The 16,709-nt window shown below is 35.2% G+C and overlaps 1 protein-coding gene across 1 annotated transcript in view; it reads right to left on the bottom strand.

Annotated features, from left to right (window-relative positions):
* The window catches only part of LOC106457707 (GAS2-like protein pickled eggs), a 63,438-nt gene that overhangs the window by 29,265 nt on the left and 17,464 nt on the right, over positions 1 to 16,709 (bottom strand). The window lies entirely within an intron of this gene.

Here is a 16,709-nt window from a genome sequence, read left to right as displayed (position 1 = left end):
AACTACTTTTATAAACACACGCTATAATTCACAGCGATTCACACACTTCACTTCCGGTGCTTACTGCTCGCTTGACTCGATTATCTCTATCTTCAGTCTCTCTCTCTATCTATGCAATTCTCTCTTCGCTTTATTTGCCGGGCTTATATACTAAAAAAGAGGGCGCCTGGAACAGACTAGAGTTGCCAGGAAAAGTCATGATCCTTCTAGAATCTCATCACGTGTTACCAGCGTCACGTGACTTCCGCTGTCGCAACAATATATATTAAATCTAAGAGATTCTTAAAAAGGACACAGGGTCGAAATGACGAAGATAAACATCTTGGACAATATTCTTCAGTCTGAAAGCATTTTTCACTTTTAGTGGAGACAACAAACTTTTGTTTAAGATAAGGAATGTCTGTAATTAGTTTATCAAAATCTCCAATGTAATCAGTGCTTATATACATATAAAATGTAATACGTTAAATGAGTTTCTTCTGCTCCTTTCATCTTTGACGAGAGTAATCAAGGCTGAAAGTTTGAAAATGATAATAGCAGTTACGTCACGCCTCGCACGACCCGTGATTCAACTTCTTTAACTTTGTTACTTAGCAGAGAAAATAATAAGTTTCCACCCATCATGTGCAGAAGGAGGAGACAATAAAGGGGAAAAGTACGGAAAGGGTGTGATCGGTTCTCTTAGAGCATACAAGGCTTTCTTTTCTCGCCAATACAACAATCAAGAAACAAACACATTAAAAATGTAATTTAGCTGCACAGACACTTACCAAGGTTTTCAGCTGTTTGTTTTATTCTAAGGTTATTGGTTCCAACTAAAATATGGAAGTAGTCGTTTGTAGTTATGCTAAAGATGAAGTTAAAAAAATAAACAATTAATAGAATTCAAAGAAGCTTTTAACTTTTATAACAGCCGTTTGAAACGATGTCTAAGGTGTCCTAAAGACGACACATGTGGCCATTAAACCTAACTTTATGGTATTTCCACAACGAAAAAACTGATTATTAAAGCTAGACACACACATGCTGACTCAACACACACAGGCACTAACGTTATATTTTGTGTTAATTAGTTGATATATCGGTAACACAACTGCAAGTCTTTTCGAGTTAATTCAAGAAAATACACAAAAATCGCTTCCGAGTATGATCAACTTTTAATCTTCTCCGGTATTTAAATACCCAATACAACAAAAACGACCTTTAAAAAGGAGCATATGGGTGAAATATGGAAAGAAAGGTTACATTGAAAATTTTGTCTCAGGAAGAGAAATACAGCTAAGAATGGCGTCATTCCTGATCACTTGTTTTACCCTTCCTACATTTTTCTTTTTAAATTATTTATGCATTATGTATAACTATTTCTCTTATTTTTAATACTATTCTAAAATTATATCTACACGCTGATGAAAACGTTTTTAGAACTTGAGTATCCCACAAAGCTACACAAGAATGATTTGCACTAAAAGATCCCTGATTTTGAACTGATAGACTAGAGAGAAGGAGTCAATAGCACCACCACCAACTCTTGGGTTTAAGAGAAAGTTTAGGCTGAGATGACTGTACTTATTAGAAACTTCTGTGTAAAGGAAATTTTGTATTTCTAGCAAAATTACTAAGGCCATCTGTTGCCGTCCTTAATATTGAACTAATGACCAGAGGGAGAGACTTCTGTGATACTGACCAGAAGGAGATACTTCTGTGATATTGACCAGAGGGAGAGACTTCTGTGAGTTACATCTAACTTTTAAGTTTAAAACTACTTTTACCTTTTTTTTTTTTTACTACATTTTGGATTCTACATACGGTCGTGTTTCAGTAATATTTCATGTACGCAAGCAATCTGACCTGATGCAGATCTGCGCTATAGCAACGAAACATCATCCAGTTAAGACTGTATAAGGCAGGTGTAGTCCATAAAAGTTTATAATTAAAAATGTTTGCACTGCTCTTATTTGACTGAATATTGGGATTTGACCGCCTCTCTTACAGCACATCCACGTCCCCAATAAGCGGAGCGTTTTTTTAAGGTAACGGGACGCGAGCCATGAATTATCGGATTCACAGACCGAGCATGCTAACATCTAAGTTACTTCTGACCCCTGATCAAAACTAAAGAAAACAATTCTTAATTATTCCTGTACGAATAGCCCATCGCCAATAATGGATACTAAGTTCTTTAAATCACAACCTCAGTAAAGTATGATATCAAAGGGTTTTCTATTAAAAAAACTATTTTCTGGACACTGTAAAACTTAAAATAAGGAACAGTTTTGAAATATAAATTTGTGGCATTTCAACCTAATCCACATGCAATGGGCAGCAGATAAGTCCAAAAGCATCAGTAGAAACGCAGATTCCGGAAATGTTATGCAGGGGAATAAATTAAACTCGGAGAGTAAGGGGGAGGGATGACAACAAGTGCGCCAGTGAACAGATCTGTTTAAGTCGTAACTTACTGGTCGCCCTCTTTATTGTGTATAATGACTTCTCATTAGATGCTGGGGGAGGGGGGGAAATTTACTACCTGCCCGCAGGGGACAAAAGACAGAAACTTATTTTACGCCCACACAGGAAAGAAGATCTGAATAATTTGAAGAATTCTGATTTACCGTCAAATTCAGACAAAATCGTAGTGTGCGATATGCACAAATCTAATATTCCATGCGTCACACGTCACCGACTATTTCGAGTAACATTTACAGAGGAGGAGGAGCCTACATTCATACCAATCTGTACAAGTATCTATGTCACCCCTTAATATGGGCTCGCCCCACTCCAGGGGTAACGGACATATAGGGTCAAAGTGATACGAGTTTAACATTTGATGTATACAACTTATATTACCAAAGCAAAATGATTAGTACATACTTGCGATCTTTCGGCATCCGGTTAAAATGAATATCACCATAACTACATGTAGAACAACTGGATGGAAATTAATAAGATAAATACCAGAATATATATGAATAAAGAAATGTTCAGTACAAGTTATGGAAGGGTTAAAATTATTGCTGTTCCATATATCGCCATTCTGGACTCCAGGATCCAAAGTGTGAAAGACATGTTTTGGGAACACTAAACGTATTTCAACCAAATCCACATGCAAGGTTAATAAACATTCATGCTTCAAAGTTTTAGAACTGCATTTTAGCATTACTAAAACTTATTTTTTATATACCTGTAAATTGTTGTTATTAAGCACAAAGCTACACAAAGGACTATCTGTGCTCTGCTCACTCATAGCTCCGTCATCTCTTGACCGATTTGAGATCTAATTACAGTTTTGGACTCAGGAGAACAAAACTCTTTCAACTGGTGTACCTAAAAACGCCAAAGGTCTCATATGTTAACTTACTCTAATCCTGCCTAAAATAATTTCGATTTGAGGGTAGGCTGGTAGAGGTCCTAATGAGTAATAAAATTAAATCGGGTATACGCGTACCCCACGCTTGGTATTGCTGGCACACAAAAATATAGCCAATGAAAAGGAAAAAGGTCTCGAAGATTCATTAACTTTAATCCCTCGTAAAGGAATTTCAAGTGCCATGGATAATGAGGATTCCCTCTTGTTTGCATTTTTCCAGTAGTAAAAAACAATAAAGGTAGAATTTTTTATTACCTATGTGAATGAAATGGACTGTACTAGAGGAGAGTACACTGTCATTCAAGTAGATGTTGAGAGATTATTCTTATTGCTTGTTTCAAGTTTTGTTAAATATAATACTGGTGTAAGCTATATTTTTATTACTTTAATTTAGGTGTTTACTATAAGGAGCTAATGATGTAATCACCTAGAAATTTCTTGTAGTATGTAGAACTAAGGCTACATTACCAATACGAGAATCAATAAAATATTGAGTAGTTGGAGAGTAATTAGCGAGTATTCAATAAGTGATTAAGTTCATTATCAGAAAAGTTATACAGTGTTAGAAGTGAGAGTTATTCGTCTGTTATGCTATTCAGTTATTCGGTGAATTAGCGAGTTTGTTTATAGATCTAAGTAAGTTAGGCATACTTTAGAATTGCAGTTTCTATTGAAACGTTGTTTGTGAACGTGACATGTAAAGGTGAAGGTAGAAATATCGCTACGTGGACTGGATTTGGCATTATTTTTACCAAAAAAGAACCCGTCCAATGACAGAACATGTTGCAACAATACATTGAACATGAATAATAAGAGTTATAAGAAAAAGGACACAAACCTATTTGTATGAGGAAAACAATTGTTAGAAAATATAGATTTACAGACTACAAAAATTAGAAATACATGCGAGTTTAGTCAAAACTAATCTTTTGTGCAAGAATGTCAGTGGAGAGGAACAGCCTTTTGAAAAATACGCTATCACTGGTAAAAATCATTCATGGCTGACCTTACATTATTAACAATGTCAATAATAAATACTAGAATTCCTCCATTCTGTTTTTTTTATTACTATTAAATGAACACTTTCTAGTCATTTACAAAATGATACATCACTTCATTCATCAGATAGAAAATGTAAAATACGCTGCTCTTTCCCCATGAAGCATTACATCGGTTTACTTTTTCCCTATAAAGCATTACATCGGATTACTTTTTCCCTATAAAGCATTACATCGGATTACCTTTTCCCCATATTTCTTTGCGTATTTTATTCAAATACACTTGTGATCAAGAATACGAACTCTTTGTAGTCTTCAACAGTTATGAACATGGAAGTGTCACATGCTCTTGTTAAATATTGTATTTCTTTTTAAGAAGTTAATATGTAATGTTTTTTTATAGTTCAACAGAGAGCCAGTTCAATGGTGATTTTAATACAGAAAAAAAGTGACCTGACTTTAATCATTACAAAATAGGCCAAGAAATGGTCATTAGGTTTAAGCACGACACAAACTTTTTTAGTTGGATTACACGATACATATGAAAATACGTTCTGTACTCTATTCTACAGTCTGGTTATTCAAATTTAATTTGAAGCCCTTATTACGATTTCACTCCCAGCGACACCAGTTATTGCCTTCATATGCTGTAAAGCTGGGCTAACCCCTTCTACAAGTTTTTGGGGAAAGAAGGGACAGTTCTGTATGAAAAAAAAACACAACACTTAATGCAGATCCTGTGAAGATGATTTGTTGGTTTGTTTGTTTCGCGCAAAGCTACACGAGGGCTATCTGCGCTAGCCGTCCCTAATTTAGCAGTGTAAGACTAGAGGGAAGGCAGCTAGTCATCACCACCCACCGCCAACTCTTTTACCAAAGAATAGTGGGATTGACCGTCACATTATAACGCCCCCACGGCTGAAAGGGCAAGCATGTTTGGTGTGACAGGGATTCGAACCCGCGACCCGCAGATTGCGAGTCAAGCTCCCTAACCACCTGGCCATGCCGGGCCTCTGTGAAGATGAATATGTTATAACAGCATTCACTTATAAAAGAGGTTAGGCTTTGCATGATTTTTTAATTGTTGTAACTAAATAATGTTTTACTAGTGATTTGTTTTCTGTAGTATTATTGGAATATACTTAATAGTTGTATAAGAACACTGGACGTGATTCAGATCGACATTAGAATGCTGTAAAACATAATGACACTTACCTTAGTAAGGAAATGTTTTCAGTTATATTTGTTATAAGACAATGGTAATCGTTTTTTTTTTTGAAACTACGTTCTTTATTCTTTTTTCTAAGATGAAGAGTGTATAATAGTATTTCAACCAAAGTATTGCTCACATAAATAGCGTTCCTAATTACTATTCTTGATGTATCCTAGACGGCCTGATGAGCTCTGATGTTTAGTGAAACGCGTCGTCAGTAATGGAAAATAGTGCGACTTAAATGCTAATACACCCATCTCGGAAAACAACAACAAAAACCTAAGGGGCGGAATAAAGAATCCAGTGCTAAAGATGCAATGAGCCAAAAAGTACTGTCTCATAAGAAATATTGATTTTAATCACGTTTCGCCAATTAAGAACACAAATTACCTCATAACAATGGTTATTCTCACAAAAGAAAAGGTTTTGTTTCACTTTCATCGTTGTTTCGTATAACTGATCACTATTTTAGTACGCAGATTTGTTAGTGCTAAGTAGTACGTTTGTTATAAAGAAGTAGAATAAGAGAAACTTCAAAAACCATAGCAACAATAATGTGATTAGACAGTTCGAGGCCTGAAGTGAATATTTTGCTTTAAGCTGTATCCATAGCACGTGAGCTATAATATGCTTGTACTGTACATAGTTAACTATCAAAACAGATATGAAGAAAGACCGAGAGAGATTCGAACCTGCGACTCTTTTACCTACCGGACAAATACAATAACCAACTAAGTTATTATTTCAATAGTTTGTAATGGAATTTGGCAGGTCTACATAACTTTGCTTTCGGCTTCAGTATAAAATTTCTGAATCTGTTTACTGCCATTTTGTTGTGGAAAGTGCTGGTTTTAATTGTTATAACTACATAAAAGTTTAGGGTGGCACACTGTTTTACGATATAAAAAATATAAACTGAAGAACTGAAACTAGGATTGATTCGATCCCACAATTCTGTTTACGGAACAGATGCTTACATTTTAAGGAAGATTTATCTACTCGACCCATGTTTAGCTCTGGCTAATGTCGTCGTTGTGGTGATAAATGTACAAATCAGGTTTCATGACGTCATCACACCATAGTATTACAAGTTATCAACCAAGGCTAAAGAAGAAAAATACAAGGTAAACCAAAAATTGCGCACAATTAAATAGATTTTATTCACTTGTAATCTGAGTTTCCCCGAGGAATTATGCATACCTATTGCACACAAAACAAACCTCAGTGATTTGGCATCAAAATATAATATGCCTCAATGTATACTTACAGTAGTAAATAGTGAAGTAGATAAATGTAAGCCTAAAATAGTTATAGATATTTTGTTTGCAAATCTACTAATTAGAATGAAACATACAAGATGAATTATGACCATAATACCATTTATAATGCCAACTTATCAGGGAATATGAACATTTTACGAGAGGTGTTTACAAAGAAACAGGTATTTATCATTAACTGATCTTCTAGAGTATGGGAAAGAAAATCCCGTTACTTTATAACCAAGTTTGTCATAAAGAAAAGAATGGTTTGATCTACGAGTTGGAAACCATCATTGTAGGAACATATTAAGCCTTAATCTTAATAATGAAACGGATTACGAGAAAAAACCAATGGAATGAGCGCCAGGATACTCGAGATTGTAATGTTCTGGGTGTTAACTTATGAAATTCATATTATACATTTCATTCGCTAATTCTAATCAAACTTAGACAATATGAAGTATGTGGTGAAGCTCGAACATTGGATTCTTACAGCGATTCCTAAAAAAAAAGTTGAAGAGCTGAGAATTAAAAGAAATGTGGAAAGAATGATGTGAATGTTAAATATTTTCCAAAAATGACAGATATGGTTGCAAAGTTCTTGTTAACCGTCACAGTTCTTTCTAAATGTGAGCATTTAGTGTGTTGTACGTAAGTAATGGAACTTGAGTCTTGCTGATAATTATGTCGAACGTTTATACCAACCAAAAACCTCGACGAATATAACACGTTTAAGTGCTACATCTATCGTACGATAACATTGTACGTAATACTACAGCAATCACGTGCATGACCAAACAAGACTTATGCTAAAATACTATTATTAGTAGCGTATAACAACACTCACAAACAACATTACATTTAGGTATTGGTTGTTTTGACTGACATATCCCGTCAAATAGTTCCAGGACTAATCATTATTTCTCAACGTCTTTTCAACTTTTAGACAACTTCCTTCCCTATAAACAAGTGATGCTGGAACTGAGAGTTGCAAGGTCCAACATTTGATAGCCTGGATGAGAATATTAGTAATATATTATAAGTATTTTCTGCACTTGTAAATATTATTATTTTCCCCGTCGATTCGATTCACTGAAGGAATATAAGGCAGTGCTGTTTTTTTAGGATTTTCAACACTTTTCAAAATTAAGTTCACCTTTACGACCTAAAAAAAACGGGAGTATATGATTCATGATGACGAGAAATCCACTTGATGGTGATCTAAGGAACGGGAGTATATGATTCATGATGACGAGGAATCCACTTGATGGTGATCTAAGGAGGTCGAAACGTTGTTACTCGTTTTGTGTTTTAAGTAAAAGTTTTTAACACCATATCAGCCGTCTCTATCACACACACACATATATAAAAGTATATTATGATTTACACATTTACACAAGTGCATGTAGCAAATCCAACTTCCTCAATGTCTGAAACTGAAATGTTAATATTTCCGTTATTTTATTTTCTTGACGTTAAATCCTTGCCGTGCCTGTGCTTTCGAACTCCAGTTCCTAAGGACACAAGCGGGTGAGAACGGGATACCAATCCAGTGATGGCTAATCCCCAGCTAACAGCTGGGTATACTGGAACACGGGGGGTAAAGTGTCTTGCTCAAGGACATAACAGCATGATGTGGACCAGCCTCGAACTCGCAAATGTCCGACTACAAGTCTAAGGCCACTGAGCCATGTTACTCACACATACCCTTGATAAGCAAAGTAATTATAACCAGCCTGGTTATTAAGGAAATATCACGTTTTATTGTTATGCGATTGTAGTTTCCTCATTTTTATAGATTTTCATTTTGTCTACCCTTGGTGGTTTAGCGGTAAGCATGACGGCTTATAGCACAATAAAAATCGGGTTTCGATACCAACGGTTCACAAATCACAGATGGCCTATTGTATAAACTTTGTGTTTAACGACAAACTTTTCGCCCCTTCTTCATCGGTTTTTAGATCTTTTAATAGATTTGGGAGGGTCAGGTTCACTCGACCTCTTCTTCACCTGCTCGTGTTAATGTATACCTGTAGAATATGTAATTACTACACGAAGATCAGAAGTTAAGCTGTTAGCACGTACTCTGACACCTTTCATGTCCATGTGTGATAATCAAGAAATATTGAATACGAAAAACATACTTTCTCATTATTCGTTTTGCGCGAAAGTCTTGCATATCGCGAACAGTTTCAGTTGTATCTTCATATATTTTTTCACTAGTTTAGTTCCTCTGCTCTCCTAGTTAATAAACTAAGAATATAATATTGCCGTAGCTATAGGTGGCCTTATTTCTTCCTCCAAACACTTTTCAATCGAGCGTCCTTCCTCCAAATCTCGAAGGATTGACTTGAGATTGGATAGAGTTATACATTGGTCCAATACGCCCAGGCAATTTTTCATTTTTTCTTTTTATATTGAGACCTTTTTAAGAATCTTGAGTTCAAAGATCAAACGATATATCTTTGGGTTCTCTGCGGTCATATTTACATCAGTCATGATGAAAATTGGTACAAATAAAAGTTTTCTGTGCCCAACACATTGCATAAGTTGGATTTGCCCATTTTTAGTCTTTTTAGAGAGGAAGAGCTCACAAAAAAGCATAATTTTGGGGTTTGTGGTCAATTACTCGGTCATATTTTGACCAATTCATATAGGATTTGGTACAATGATACATTTCTACAGGTCTCACACATTGACGAAAAAAAAAAGGTGGACTTTTTAGTAATTATAGGTGGGTCAAAATGACACAAAAACCATAATTTTAGGGCCTTTTGACAATTACTACACTGTATTTCGGCCAATTTACAAGGAATTTGGTACAAAGATACTTTTTTTTTTTCTTTTACAGATCTCCATAATTTTAAACGCTTGATCTTTTTCTTTGCTGGTTATCTATGTGTACCAGAGGAAGGTATTCATGTGAACTGGAAATAAGGCTCAGTAGAAGAATGAATTTCTCCCGATATTTTCCATATCTGTGTCTTCATTAATTCCAATAATTTTTAAAAGATGACTCTTTAGCTATTCTAAAACTTTAGCCTCACATTTTAGGAATACCACAACAACTGTTTTTTTTAAATGTCAGCAAGTGGTTGATTTAAGTCTTTTTAAAAGGATCCTGTTTTTTGGAAAGGTTATACTAAGTCGAATTTAAACGGCACAGTACTCCAAAGTGATGGCCCGTTTGCTTTAAATTTTGTTAAAATTTTTTGCGCAAACGAGCTATCTGCGCATAGTTGTTCTTAATTTTGAAGGGATAAATTGCGGGAAGGCAATTAGTCTATCTTTCCAACAAGATCAGGTTATTAGCTTTGTTTAACAGTCCTTACAGAAATGTTCACTATGAGCGTTAGAGACGCCAGACACCGGTAAATAGGCTTACGGCTACCAATCCTAAAGAGACAGAACATTAAGTTGTGGCGATCAGATATCACTAATTGTTATGGATAGTGGCTTGTACGATTATCAATAAATCTAATTATTAATTATTGTTATTAATATACACTAATTAATAACTACTTTATATTCGGCTACCTATTTCTTCCTATCTTCGGGACAGTCCTGAGAGACAGTTTTGTTTTTATGGTGGTAGAAGTCGGAATTCGATCCCTCCTATACAAGACTCGAATCAACTGACTATTTCAGTAATTTCAAAAGGTGAATCCAGGTTTTCCTGATTTCTATACTAGGTTGAATGAATGGTATATTAGTTAGATGGATGTTGAAAGTTTATCTTTCTTTTTCACATGCATGATTCATGTCCCATTATTTTAGTGTATGATATTCTTCTTTTGCATGATAGTCTGTTTCAGATAAATTGGTATTACAGAGTTTTGTACGGATTTTATTATGCTCCCAAATTCAAGCTTCTGTTGGTTATGTTTATTTCTCTTATACATTGGACTCCACATCCATAAGGGATGTTGTAAATGGTGTTTTTGCTGTTTACTAGGTCTTAGAGTGTGTTTTTAGAATGCTATTCAGACTTTATGTTGTTTACATATCCACTGTATATTTTCAGAGACATCCTGATGTAAGGGCATATGGCTACATCTGCAATTGATTTCTTGCATCTTCTTGGCTTCTAATTTTAGTTGTTTTCTTCCTTATCAAGTGTTCAAGGTATCCATTGTTAAGGAAGGTTATAGTGTTGTGTTTTTATCAAGTGTTCAAGGTATCCATTGTTAAGGAAGGTTGTAGTGATGTGTTTTTATTCCTTTTTACTATTTTCTGTATTGAAATGTTTGCTAATCCTGTATAGTGAGTAGTCTATGACGCCCATGTTTACATTCTTGGGGTGGCTTTATTTATAGTCCAGCTATTTACCAATATTTGTGGGGTTCGCGTAAGCACGTGTTGCATATCTTGGTAACCATCACGTTAAGAAATGGGAGTTTGTTATATTTTGCTATTTCCATTGTGGATTATATCGCTAGGTGTTGTCTGTTCAAGTGGTTCATAACTGCTGAAATATTGTCTAGCATACACACCAGGAGAACGTGGATACGATAACCCTCTTGGAGGCATTCAGATAGTTGGTTCCAGACTTACTGTGGGAGATCTCGTAAGAGTGAATATAGCCCTTCTACCATAAAGACTCAGGATCGAATCCCGACTACTACCACATCAAAGCACAGTCCGTTCTTCTCAGGAGTTTCCTCGATACAGAAACAGATTAGCAGCCGAAACGTAGGAGACAAACTAGTTATTAAAATTTTGTACTAAAAAACAGTTAACTACTGAATAATTAGATTTATAAGTGATAGTACAGGCTGCTAACCATGACAACCAGAAAATTACGTCTACCATTCTTAAAAGGACTCAATTACTTCTACATGCTTATACCGATACGTCATTATTTCAACAATTCTGCAAAAAGATGGACTATTATTTATAACATTTTATGCATATATGTTTGTTATTACTCATAATTGTCTCTATGTATAATGCACACTTCTCCCTGATGAAAAATAGTTTCTGTCAAGTTTTTTTTTGTTCAGTACGATTGTTTATATCTTTATATATAAGTAATAAGGTATCCATGCGTCTCAGTCTGTGTTGTGTAAGCGTACTCGATTGATAAGGCATTGTTTCTGTGCTGTGTAAGTGTACTTGGTTTGTATGGTATTATTGTCTACTTTTATGCGTGAGTTTAGTTCTGTTGTTGGGCTGGTGTGACGAAATTTAACGAGCTCACTCCCGAAGAGTACCTGAAATGTTGAATTAATTCGGACTCTTTTCTGGACATTTTTCTTCAGCGTAAACTTTTCCTGATTTGTATATATATATATATATTGAAGTGTGTATTCATATGCACATTTTTTTTAGGTAACTGATATTTAATTAAAAAACTACTTTTGTAACAAGTAGTCTGTTTCGCAGAATATATATATATATATATAGAGAGAGAGAGATTGAGAGAGAGTACACTCTCTCTATTCAAAATAATGTTCAATGTTCCAACAACACATTTAGGTGGACGAAGCCTTTACATTTACCATTATTGCTCATGGCTTTTTCAAACAGTACATGTGGACAATCACACAGACTTTTAGCATTATCGTATACAATCATTTCTAAGAAACTGACTTTTCCAATAAAAAAAAAACAGTTAATGATCAGGAAAGAGTTTCATCTGCCAATTTTTTAAACTTACTTGTTTTACAAAAATACAGGGGATGAAAGTAACTTCGTGAGGCAGCTATATTCTCTTCATATGTATAAAAATCGTTTGTTCAGCGAAGATTATCGATTACCAGGAATGTTTGTTTTTTTTTAATTCCGCGCAAAGCTACACGAGGGCTATCTGCGCTAGCTGTCCCTAATTTATCAGTGTAAGACTAGAGGGAAGGCAGCTAGTCATCACCACCCGCCGTCAACTCTTGGGCTACTCTTAACAACAAATAGTGGGATTGACCGTCACATAATGCCCTCATGGCTGAAAGGGTTTAGAGTGACGGGGATTCGAACCCGCGACCTGCAGATTACGAGTAGAGCGCCCTAACCACATGGCCATGCTGGGCCTCGATTGCCAGGAGACATCTACAATCTTCATTTTTTAAACCAATTTTTTTCTACAAAGAAAACAGAAGTCGATACCCAGTTGACAATTATAGTCTTCACCTTAAAAACTAACTTGCACTACGAAACCAATATAAAATCAGAAATCTTAAAAAAAATTTCAATTGCAGTTCCGACTACCTTTTCGTTTACTTGTTCGGGATGTTTTTTAAGTACTGCAGGTGAGTCAAGGATGTTCATGGAACCTTGTGTGCAAGCTCGTGCTCGTAAACAGCAGTTTGAAGTAGCAACCGTGATAATACAGTCCTTGGAATGATACGTCGATTAATTAAAATCTAAAAAGCTAAAAGGTAATTACAGTATTCATGAGTGAAGGCGAGCACCTGATGACGTCATCTCCAGCTCTTGGCATTTCTACTCTGTTACTATCACCTATTCATTCAATGGCTAAGCTGCTCTGGGCTCCCACAGACAATTGTACCAGAACTAAGAATATTATAAGGCACTACATATACATTCCGTGATTTCTACACATCCGTGTTTTAATTAAGTTTTCAATGTGGCATACCGTCCAACCAAAACTTTACAGCTTGGGTTAAGCAGTTACATCCCTGGCTTTCATCCACACAAAATAATGAAGATAATTGCAAACAATAAACTGCATACTTCAGTTTCACAGTCCGGAAAATTGCAATATAAAACATAAAAGAGTGGAAGTATAGCTTTGTTGAGATTTAACGTGGCCATCAAATTGCATGCAGGAATGTTATAATAGCTCATCACATTTCCCGTTACTCTGGGAGAAGGTGACATTTGTAATGTAAAAATAAACACGGAAAAAAAAAGAAATTAGGTTTAGCAAAGAGTAAGCTTGGTCAACGCCTCGATCTCGTCTAGTTTCGATGAAGGTCGTTTTATAGCTTTCTAACTCATTTTTTTTACAACATTTTCAGTGTTTCGTGCTTCGGCCACATAGTAATTGAAGTTTATTACTTTTCAGGTTTTCAGAATATGTCATCAACTCTTTTAATAGTATGATACTCATATGCCTTTCTCTACAGCAAACTTTTCTGTAATTACCTTATATACACATAATCTTTATATGAGGCCCAACTATGTTTCAGACTTTGTAAACGCATGTTAAGGAGGGTAAATAAAGCTTAAAAAAATTACGAGGGTAAGAAAAACAGGCTATATTTTAATGAATATAGTTTTATTTTTATAACAAGGTGATTGGCTTATGGAATGTGTCGTGTTCGGCAGTAGTGTAGGCCGATAGTTTAAAACTGAGATGTTAAGAGGAGCATCGATTATTTCTGAAAATAAAGGTCAAGGTTAAAAAAAAAAACACTAAACTTTTACTCTTCGCAAAGGTAAGTGTGAAAAGGAGGACCTTGAAGGACCAAATTTACCAATGTTCTCCGTACGTTATGTTACATATTAATTCAAACAGTTCTACAAATCAGTAATGAATCAACAGACAGAAATACTATTCTAAAATACATTTATTTTCAACCGTTGGACATGCTATAATAAGTTTTGGGTCGAGAAGTTCACGTAGCATTATATTTTTCTCGGAGAAGATGAGAATTTTCGTTACCAAAGGTTTACAAGTTTTGGTTACACATTTATTATCTCTGCATATACAGTAGCGCCTATCCTCTGCATATAGTTTGTATATGATCCGTGTTTCAAACAATGTCTGCCTCGTGTTTTTGCTGTCCCAGGCAAAATATGAAAAAGGTGCTATTGGTTATGTGTTGACTATAGCTAAGTAAGTAATGTGGCGCTAAAAGTAAGATACATATAACAACATGTGCAATTACTATTATGAGCAAAACTAATTAATTTATTTCAACTTTTAAACTTGAAATTACAATCAAACACTTATAATGCCGAGTGCAATTTTACAGAAAAAAGGGTAAAACAAAAATACAATTTTCGCTCAAAATGTTTACCTTCACTACACTCAACAAGGGAAAATATCTTCTTTATCATATTGTTGCGTCATCGAGGTCACGTGACGCTAGTAACACGTCATATTCTCGAAGCTTCGTGAATTCTCGGGAGGTTACTAGACTTCGGTATTATTTTATATATAAGACGGTCAAGACGTGACGGCAGTAATGTAATGTGTGTGTAGATAGTGAGTAATTGAACTGCAGTCAGAAGTATTATTGACGTTCGTTGATATAGCGTTGTTTAGCGCGATTGTTAAAGTTGAGTGTATCGGTAAAGTTGTATTCGGAAAGAATAAACCAGTTTTTATTAAGAAAGAACTTGTGTCGCTTAAGTTTCGTCGGAACGGATTTACGGAAATTAAATAACGAACGAACGGAGACGTAACAATATTTACAGGTTTTGAGTCCTTTTAAACTCACCATATAGGCATTGCGCTTGATTTATTATTTTATATTACATAACGCACCTGCAAAACTACAGTCCACGTCAGAGGATGCGGCCAATCAAAGAACGTATTAGGCCTCTACGTCACAGATTATATTTTTTATTTTACCATTGATGAAAATAAAATAAATCTCTAACATAATTATTAAACATTTGGTCCGCTGTATAATATCGAATAATAAATTAGGTGCAATGCCATAACATTATTCATACACCTAAGTTAGTATAATTTACAATGAGTTAAAAAGGACTCAAAAATCCCCATAAACTTTATATACACATCATCTTTATAAAAGGCCTAACTGTATGTCTTTGGTTTGTTGATCCAAGCTGTGCTAGTGATCTTTAAATAAGCGAAACTGCAGTCTACAACAGAGGGTGCGGAGAAGTCAAATAATGTATTAGGACTGTTAAGTCACAGATTATATTTCGTATTTTATCTTTGGTGCCATTGGTGGGAAGAAAAGAAATCTACAGATACTTTACTCACTGTGGTCATAAAGCAGGAATCGTTTGCTTTAAGTGTAAGGCAGCACAGTGGGATATATGTTCTGTGCTAATAGTTGGTATCAAACTCAAAAGTTTAGAACTGTAAATCTTCAAGGTTACCCTCGAGCAACAAATTTTTATTAATTGGCTATAACTAGAAAGCAAATGTCACAAATGGTGAAAATTTTTCAACTCGTCTGCTAGTTTAGTTATCTTACTATTCCAAAAAGTCCATATTCAGATAGTAATTTATCAATTGAAGTCACCGTTGGTTACATGTGTGGGATTTGTAAATACCATGTTTCTTTCTCTTTTAGCTTAGAAAGTCAAATAGGTTTATTTAACCAAAATTAAAATTTTTCCACACTTACATGTATATGGCACACTACTTTGTTCGACACTTGCATTTAAATCACATATGGTGTGTCTTGGGTCTATTCTCGCACTAGTCACACATTTTCGTAGATCATTATTCCCTGTCGTGTTACTGAATTTTCCCATAAAAGGTGTAACTGAATAATTTGTTAGTATGCCAATGTATTCTCTGGTGACTTTCGTGTAGAAGTTCAGGAATGGAATGCTTAGATGTTGTATATCCTTTCTATTTTAACTTAGGCGATGACCATGTGACATGATTTTTTAAGAGCACTTTCATTCCCATCCAGAACTCTCCATTTCGAACAGCAGTACTGCTCTTCTTCTTATGTACTTATGTGGCTTGTGAAAAGGTACAGAAATAAAGGCCCCAGTGGCTCAGCAGTAAGTCTGCTGACTTACGACGCTCAAAATCAGGTTTCGATACCTGTGGTGGGCAGAGACCGATAGGCCATTGTGTAGCTTTGTGTTTAACAACAACTAAACCAATCACAAATAAAGACTGATTCTGCACATCATTTTACATTGTGTTTGGTTTTTCCACTTTAACTCAGTCAGTTTGTTTGTTTGTTTGTTTG

This window comes from Limulus polyphemus, unplaced genomic scaffold (assembly GCF_000517525.1).
Source record: "Limulus polyphemus unplaced genomic scaffold, Limulus_polyphemus-2.1.2 Scaffold364, whole genome shotgun sequence".
Lineage (NCBI taxonomy): Eukaryota > Metazoa > Arthropoda > Merostomata > Xiphosura > Limulidae > Limulus > Limulus polyphemus.
This window is presented reverse-complemented; position numbering and strand designations above follow the sequence as displayed.